Genomic DNA, 8,272 nt, shown 5'->3' with positions numbered 1-8,272 from the left:
TAAATTTTTCTTTAATTATGATTAGGGTATATTTTTGTTCAATAATTTGAAATTTTGTTAAGTATGCCTAAACTTCAGTATAAATAAATTTCTATTATTTCAATAAATTATTATGTTAGTTTAATAATGATATGACTGTATTTCTAATAAAGCATGCAAATCGTACCATAAATTTTTAGTTCCTTACGAAATTAGGCGTGCATGAAAGTTTAAGTCTTTAGAATTGACTTAGTAGTTCTCGAGGCGAATCCTAAGAAGCATGGAACATTGAAATGATTTAGGCAACTTTTTTTGGACATTTGAGCCTTTCAAGCCAACAATGATGAAATTTTTATCCTTTGAAATCAACTTGAGATTATATGGCCTAATTTTATTTGAACCCCTACAATTTAGCCATCACTCTTAACTATCTTAAAATGTCCCAAACACTAGAGTTAGTACTATTCGAAGTATTCTTTAAAATAAGTTTGGGGGAGTTGAAAAGAAGTATCGAATGCTCTAAAATTGTAGTACATTCAACAAAAAGCTCGAATTTAAAATAAAAAAAATGAGTTCTTAAAATAAATGTACAAAAAGGCATGTCAAATAAAGAAAGTTGAGTATTGAAGGTAATTATTTTGAAGGTCCGATGCAAGTTGAGTCTAGGGTTTAAAGCCTAAATTTATCTATCATTTACCTACTCTTAGCCTAGCCACGTTACAACTTTGTTAAAGACCTATTGATTCAGAAGTTCCAATGCTACCTACATTAGTGGAGAGAAATTGCTACGTACAACATATGAATTACATAAGTTAAACTTAATGATTGAAGCTTAATCTTGAATAAAGGAATAAAATCACATTGGTAAGGTTTAACATGACTTTATTAGGAAGCATTTAGCCTAATTTTTGCTATCATAATAGTTGTTAGATTAATTGAACGATATGTTACTTAAGTAGCATAACTTTCAAATTTCTTATCTTTGAGCACAAGTATATTAAATTCATAATTTTGGGAAAAATGTTGTTCTGAAGGAATTTTTCAAAGTGTTTCCGAGAATTATTTCAAAATTTGTGCATTACTCGGGATGAGCAATGAATTAATTTTGGGGTGTGGAAACACAAAAATTTACACACTTTTCTACCCTTTTTAACTTAAATTCATGCGAATTCAGTTAATTCTTGTCGAAAAAAATTAATTTATAAAATAATTAAAGTGCAACTTAAAATATGAACATGTTGAAATTTATTTAATTTATAATTATTTTGATGAATTTTGGTATTCAACAGTTTCACAAAGGGCGAAAATGGCTCGACAGACATTGCCAAAGACAAACCGAGAAGCAATTTGAAGTATCGAGATGAATTAATTTCCAGCCTAAGATGTCCATTATGTATATTATTCATATATATTTAATTTTAATTTAACCCAATTAATTTGGGCCAAATAATTATTATTCATTAATTATGGAAAACTGGTCCAGTTGAAACCGAACCGATTGAACTGAACGGCCAAGGATTGGCCATCCAAAACCATCAATATGCGACCCAATCAGCCTATTTCTGATTAATTAAGCTTGCAAAGAGCCCTTGAAGACTTGTCAAGTTGCATTCAGCCCCTCACAATTGTGGCTTTATGGATTGCCCCAAGCGATATTTAGCAAAGTTGAAAGCCACCACTTTGCCACATAGATGGCCGGCCATGGGGTGGCTCTTTGCTTCTATTTTTAGTGATTTTAGCTGCCACATTCAGCTATAAAAAACCTCCTTGTAATCATCAAAGCACACCTCAATTCATTCACATCTCTTCGCTCCTCCCTCACTTTCCCTCTCTTTTTTCCATTTCTACTTAAATTATTAAAATTGTGTTTATGCTATTATAGGCCTCGGTAAAATGCTTGATTAAGTAAAATCATGCCTAAATTATACTTCAAGTACAATTGTGAGGTAGCTAATGAATAAATTATTTAAATGGATTGAAATTGTAATTAATGGATGCAATACTTAATCAGTGCATGTTTATTCTTCTAAGGTAGTTGAAGGTTAAATTAGCAATGTATCTGGCGATACACTTGCCTTGCATAACTTGCAAGATTATTGTGATAAAACTATTTCAAGTTAGGGATACCTTGTTACCTCACAAAGTTTTTTATGTGCTTATTAGATTTAATTAATTATTTGAATTGACATAGGGATATGCAAGAGATTAGTTCAATTTAACGAGTATGTATGTGCCATAACATGTTTTCTTATTAAAATCTGTTTAATCGTTTGAATTAACATAGGGATATGTTAAAGGATGAATGGTTTTGTGTAGGTGAATATGTTCATAAGTTAGCAAATTACCGAGTTGCCGTGAATTTATTCGTAACAACATAAGCATGAGTTTAATAATTCTAAGTTAAAGAAATGTAATTAAATCAACACAATTATGTCATCTTGATTAAATCATATTTTGAAATCGTGCATTTGAGATTTATTTCTTTAGTTATTTAGTTTAAAACCTTATTTTTCTTAATCACACTTTTTAGAACAAAATATTTTTCTACACCAAAGTGTTTTAAATTGCATTCATAAATAATCCTTTTCACAGTCCCTGTTGGTACGCTAACTCGACATTTACTTGTCACTTTATTACTTGTTGCGATTGTGTACACTTGCACACTTCCGTCGTTCCAAGTTTTTGGTGCCGTTGCCGGGACTATTTTAAAAAGTTATTATTTGTGAATTTGTTAGTTTTACATTTTAGTTATTTTTCCTGTTTAATTTTTAATTGAATTAATTTTCTGTGGTTATTTCAGGTGTTTATGAGTATTGACCGAATTATTGACCTACTCCCTGTAGACCTGGGATTGAACAAACTTTCCGACAGCGAAGAAGACCAGCAAATCAGAGAAAGACCAAAGATATGAACTCCGAAAATTCGATCCAAGGAAATGGAGCAAACCCTGCTCAAAATCCTATACTTATTGCTGATGATAGGGATAGAGCTTTACGATAGTATGCCGTGCCAGTATTTAATGATCTTAATCCAGATTTTAGGAGACTCGAAATTGAGGCATAACAATTCGAGCTAAAGCCAGTCATGTTCCAGATGCTTCAGACAGTGGGCCAATTCAGTGGAATGCCTACCGAAGATCCTTACCTACACTTAAGACTGTTTATGGAGGTGAGCGATTCTTTCAAATTAGCAGGAGTACCCGAAGATGCATTACGATTGAAGTTGTTCCCATATTCACTGAGGGACAGAGTTTGAGCCTGGTTGAACTCATTGCCACCGAACTCAATTTCCACATGGCAAGAGTTAGCAGAAAGATTCCTTATGATGTATTTCCCGTCTAGAAAGAATGCTAAGTTGAGGAACGAGATCACTGCCTTCCAACAAATGGATGATGAGTCATTGTATGAGGTATGGGAAAGATACAAAGAGTTATTACGAGAGTGCCCTCATCATGGAATCCCACATTGCATCCAACTTGAGACATTTTATATTGGTCTCAATGCTCACACAAGGATGGTAGTGGACGTTTCTGCTAATGGTGCTCTCCTTTTCAGGTCTTATAATGAGGCTTATGAAATCATTGAGAGGATTTCCAGCAACAATTACCAATGGCCAACCAATCGAGCAGCGTCAAGAAGACGAGTTGTTGGAATATATGAAGTAGACGCTCTTACTTCACTCGCATCTAAGGTATCATCAATGTCCTCAATGTTAAAAAACCTTACTACTAATGCGTCTAACAGTTTTGCAGCACAACCACTAACCCAATCTGAAAATATAGTCTGTGTTTATTATGGGGAAGGACATTTGTTCGAAGAATGTCCATCAAACCCAAAATCCATGTACTACATAGGTAACCAGAACCAAAATCGAGGAAAGCAAGGACTGCAATCCAATTTTTATAACCTATCGTGAAAAAATCACCCCAATTTTTCCTGGAGTAACCAAGGGGCTGGAACCAGTAACACTTACGCCCAACCTAGACTAGCCCAGTCGCCTAGTTTTTCCCAACAAGTTCAGAAATCAACCCATACTGAATCATCCAATAGCTTAGAAAATTTGTTAAAGACATACATGGCCAAGAATGATGCCTTAATCCAAAGCCAAGTAGCTACATTGAAAAACCTGGAAAACCAAATAGGCCAGCTTGCAAATGAACTCAAGAACCAACCACCAGGTGCTTTGCCTAGTGATATAGAGAATCTGAGGAATCGGGGGAAGGAGCATTGCGAAGCGTTGACATTGAGGAGTGGAAAGACAGTAGAGCCCAACACCATCGAAGCTGAAAAGGAGCAAGCTAACGCTCAAGATTCAGAGGAAGTTTAACCTTGTAACACCCGAACCCGAAACCGACACCGGAGTCGGACATGAGGTGTTAACTGACTTTAACCCTTGTAAAATTTATTTTCCAGACACTGCCCAATCTGTGTACTAGCCGTTTTAAAAATCATATCTTGAGTTTCGTAACTCGAAAATCAGTTTCGTGATTTTTCCCAGAAACTAAACTCATGTGCCCATCTATGTATTTTTTTCTAGAATTTTTGGTCGGGCCAATTAGTACAGTTTATTAGTCAAAGTCTCCCATGTTGCAGGGGTCGACTACACTGACCTTTGCCCATTACGACTTGGATATCTCCTCCACGAGGCTTCAATACTGATGCCGTTTATTTCTATGAAAACTAGACTCAGAGAGGAATCTGTACATATATGGTACGACCCCTAATTATCTCTGGTTAATTTATAATGAATTTCCAAAGTCGGAGCAGGGAATCTAGAAACCGTTCTGGCCCTGTCCCACAAAAATCTGATTATCTCTTAATATACTGCCCATATGATCTTTTCGTTACTTCCTCATGAAAACAGACTCATCGAGCTTCGATTACATAATTTATTCATCAATTAATTCCACTCCTACTATTTTTAGTGATTTTTCAATTCATGACACTGCTGCTGCCAGCATCTGTTACGAAAGTAACTAGGTCCATTCATGCCTACCCTTGATCCAACTCAATCGAACATTCGTGCCATCTTCGCATGGCTTAAATTTTACATGCCGAAGTCAAACACCGATAGCAATTTTGGTACTTTCTCTTATGGCTTAGAAGAACATTTTGCATGTATAAGCTATTACGTTGTGTTGAACTTGGCATGTAAAATTTAAGCCATGCGAAGATGGCACGAATGTTCGATTGAGTTGGATCAAGGGTAGGCATGAAATGGACCTAGTTACTTTCGTAACAGATGCTGGCAGCAGCAGTGTCATGAGATTGAAAATCACTAAAAATAGTAGGAGTGGAATTAATTGATGAATAAATTATGTAATCGAAGCTCGATGAGTCTGTTTTCATGAGGAAGTAACGAAAGATCATATGGGCAGTATATTAAGAGATAATCAGATTTTTGTGGACAGGGCCAGAACGGTTTCTAGATCCCTGCTCCGACTTTGGAAATTCATTATAAATTAACCAGAGATAATTAGGGGTCGTACCATATATGTACAGATTCCTCTCTGAGTCTAGTTTTCATAGAAATAAACGGCATCAGTATTGAAGCCTCGTGGAGGGAGATATCCAAGTCGTAATGGGCAAAGGTCAGTGTAGTCGACCCCTGCAACATGGGAGACTTTGACTAATAAACTGTACTAATTGGCCCGACCAAAAATTCTAGAAAAAAATACATAGATGGGCACATGAGTTTAGTTTCTGGGAAAAATCACGAAACTGATTTTCGAGTTACGAAACTCAAGATATGATTTTTAAAACGGCTAGTACACAGATTGGGCAGTGTCTGGAAAATAAATTTTACAAGGGGTTAAAGTCAGTTAACACCTCATGTCCGACTCCGGTGTCGGTTTCGGGTTCGGGGTGTTACAAGGTTAAACTTCCTCTGAATCTTGAGCGTTAGCTTGCTCCTTTTCAGCTTCGATGGTGTTGGGCTCTACTGTCTTTCCACTCCTCAATGTCAACGCTTCGCAATGCTCCTTCCCCGATTCCTCAGATTCTCTATATCACTAGGCAAAGCACCTGGTGGTTGGTTCTTGAGTTCATTTGCAAGCTGGCCTATTTGGTTTTCCAGGTTTTTCAATGTAGCTACTTGGCTTTGGATTAAGGCATCATTCTTGGCCATGTATGTCTTTAACAAATTTTCTAAGCTATTGGATGATTCAGTATGGGTTGATTTCTGAACTTGTTGGGAAAAACTAGGCGACTGGGCTAGTCTAGGTTGGGCGTAAGTGTTACTGGTTCCAGCCCTTGGTTACTCCAGGAAAAATTGGGGTGATTTTTTCACGATAGGTTATAAAATTGGATTGCAGTCCTTGCTTTCCTCGATTTTGGTTCTGGTTACCTATGTAGTACATGGATTTTGGGTTTGATGGACATTCTTCGAACAAATGTCCTTCCCCATAATAAACACAGACTATATTTCAGATTGGGTTAGTGGTTGTGCTGCAAAACTGTTAGACGCATTAGTAGTAAGGTTTTTTAACATTGAGGACATTGATGATACCTTAGATGCGAGTGAAGTAAGAGCGTCTACTTCATATATTCCAACAACTCGTCTTCTTGACGCTGCTCGATTGGTTGGCCATTGGTAATTGTTGCTGGAAATCCTCTCAATGATTTCATAAGCCTCATTATAAGACCTGAAAAGGAGAGCACCATTAGCAGAAACGTCCACTACCATCCTTGTGTGAGCATTGAGACCAATATAAAATGTCTCAAGTTGGATGCAATGTGGGATTCCATGATGAGGGCACTCTCGTAATAACTCTTTGTATCTTTCCCATACCTCATACAATGACTCATCATCCATTTGTTGGAAGGCAGTGATCTCGTTCCTCAACTTAGCATTCTTTCTAGACGGGAAATACATCATAAGGAATCTTTCTGCTAACTCTTGCCATGTGGAAATTGAGTTCGGTGGCAATGAGTTCAACCAGGCTCAAACTCTGTCCCTCAGTGAATATGGGAACAACTTCAATCGTAATGCATCTTCGGGTACTCCTGCTAATTTGAAAGAATCGCTCACCTCCATAAACAGTCTTAAGTGTAGGTAAGGATCTTCGGTAGGCATTCCACTGAATTGGCCCACTGTCTGAAGCATCTGGAACATGATGGCTTTAGCTCGAATTGTTATGCCTCAATTTCGAGTCTCCTAAAATCTGGATTAAGATCATTAAATACTGGCACGGCATACTATCGTAAAGCTCTATCCTATCATCAGCAATAAGTATAGATTTTGAGCAGGGTTTGCTCCATTTCCTTGGATCGAATTTTCGGAGTTCATATCTTTGGTCTTCTCTGATTTGCTGTCTTCTTCGCTGTCGGAAAGTTTGTTCAATCCAGGTCTACAGGGAGTAGGTCAATAATTCGGTCAATACTCATAAACACTGAAAACACAGAAAATTAATTCAATTAAAAATTAAACAGGAAAAATAAACTAAAATGTAAAACTAACAAATTCACAAATAATAACTTTTTAAAATAGTCCCGGCAACGGCACCAAAACTTGGAACGACGGAAGTGTGCAAGTGTACACAATCGCAACAAGTAATAAAGTGACAAGTAAATGTCGAGTTAGCGTACCAACAGGGACTGTGAAAAGGATTATTTATGAATGCAATTTAAACACTTTGGTGTAGAAAAATATTTTGTTCTAAAAAGTGTGATTAAGAAAAATAAGGTTTTAAACTAAATAACTAAAGAAATAAATCTCAAATGCACGATTTCAAAATATGATTTAATCAAGATGACATAATTGTGTTGATTTAATTACATTTCTTTAACTTAGAATTATTAAAACTCATGCTTATGTTGTTACGAATAAATTCACGGCAACTCGGTAATTTGCTAACTTATGAACATATTCACCTACACAAAACCATTCATCCTTTAACATATCCCTATGTTAATTCAAACGATTAAACAGATTTTAATAAGAAAACATGTTATGGCACATACATACTCGTTAAATTGAACTAATCTCTTGCATATCCCTATGTCATTCAAATAATTAATTAAATCTAATAAGCACATAAAAAACTTTGTGAGGTAACAAGGTATCCCTAACTTGAAATAGTTTTATCACAATAATCTTGCAAGTTATGCAAGGCAAGTGTATCGCCAGATACATTGCTAATTTAACCTTCAACTACCTTAGAAGAATAAACATGCACTGATTAAGTATTGCATCCATTAATTACAATTTCAATCCATTTAAATAATTATTCATTAGCTACCTCACAATTGTACTTGAAGTATAATTTAGGCATGATTTACTTAATCAAGCATTT

The 8,272-nt window shown here is 35.9% G+C and overlaps 2 non-coding genes across 2 annotated transcripts; one reads left to right on the top strand and one right to left on the bottom strand.

The window, feature by feature from the left end:
* Positions 1-3,330: 3,330 nt before the first annotated feature.
* On the bottom strand, positions 3,331-3,437 carry LOC121208046 (small nucleolar RNA R71). The gene has a single exon (XR_005903073.1). It is a non-coding gene; the product is annotated as a small nucleolar RNA R71 (small nucleolar RNA).
* Positions 3,438-6,718: 3,281 nt separating this feature from the next.
* On the top strand, positions 6,719-6,825 carry LOC121208043 (small nucleolar RNA R71). Its single transcript, XR_005903072.1, has one exon. It is a non-coding gene; the product is annotated as a small nucleolar RNA R71 (small nucleolar RNA).
* The last annotated feature ends 1,447 nt before the right edge of the window (positions 6,826-8,272 follow it).

Source organism: Gossypium hirsutum, chromosome A01, assembly GCF_007990345.1.
Source record: "Gossypium hirsutum isolate 1008001.06 chromosome A01, Gossypium_hirsutum_v2.1, whole genome shotgun sequence".
Classification (NCBI taxonomy): Eukaryota; Viridiplantae; Streptophyta; class Magnoliopsida; order Malvales; family Malvaceae; genus Gossypium; species Gossypium hirsutum.
Note: the sequence above shows the minus strand (reverse complement) of the source record. Positions and strands in the feature narration are given on the sequence as shown.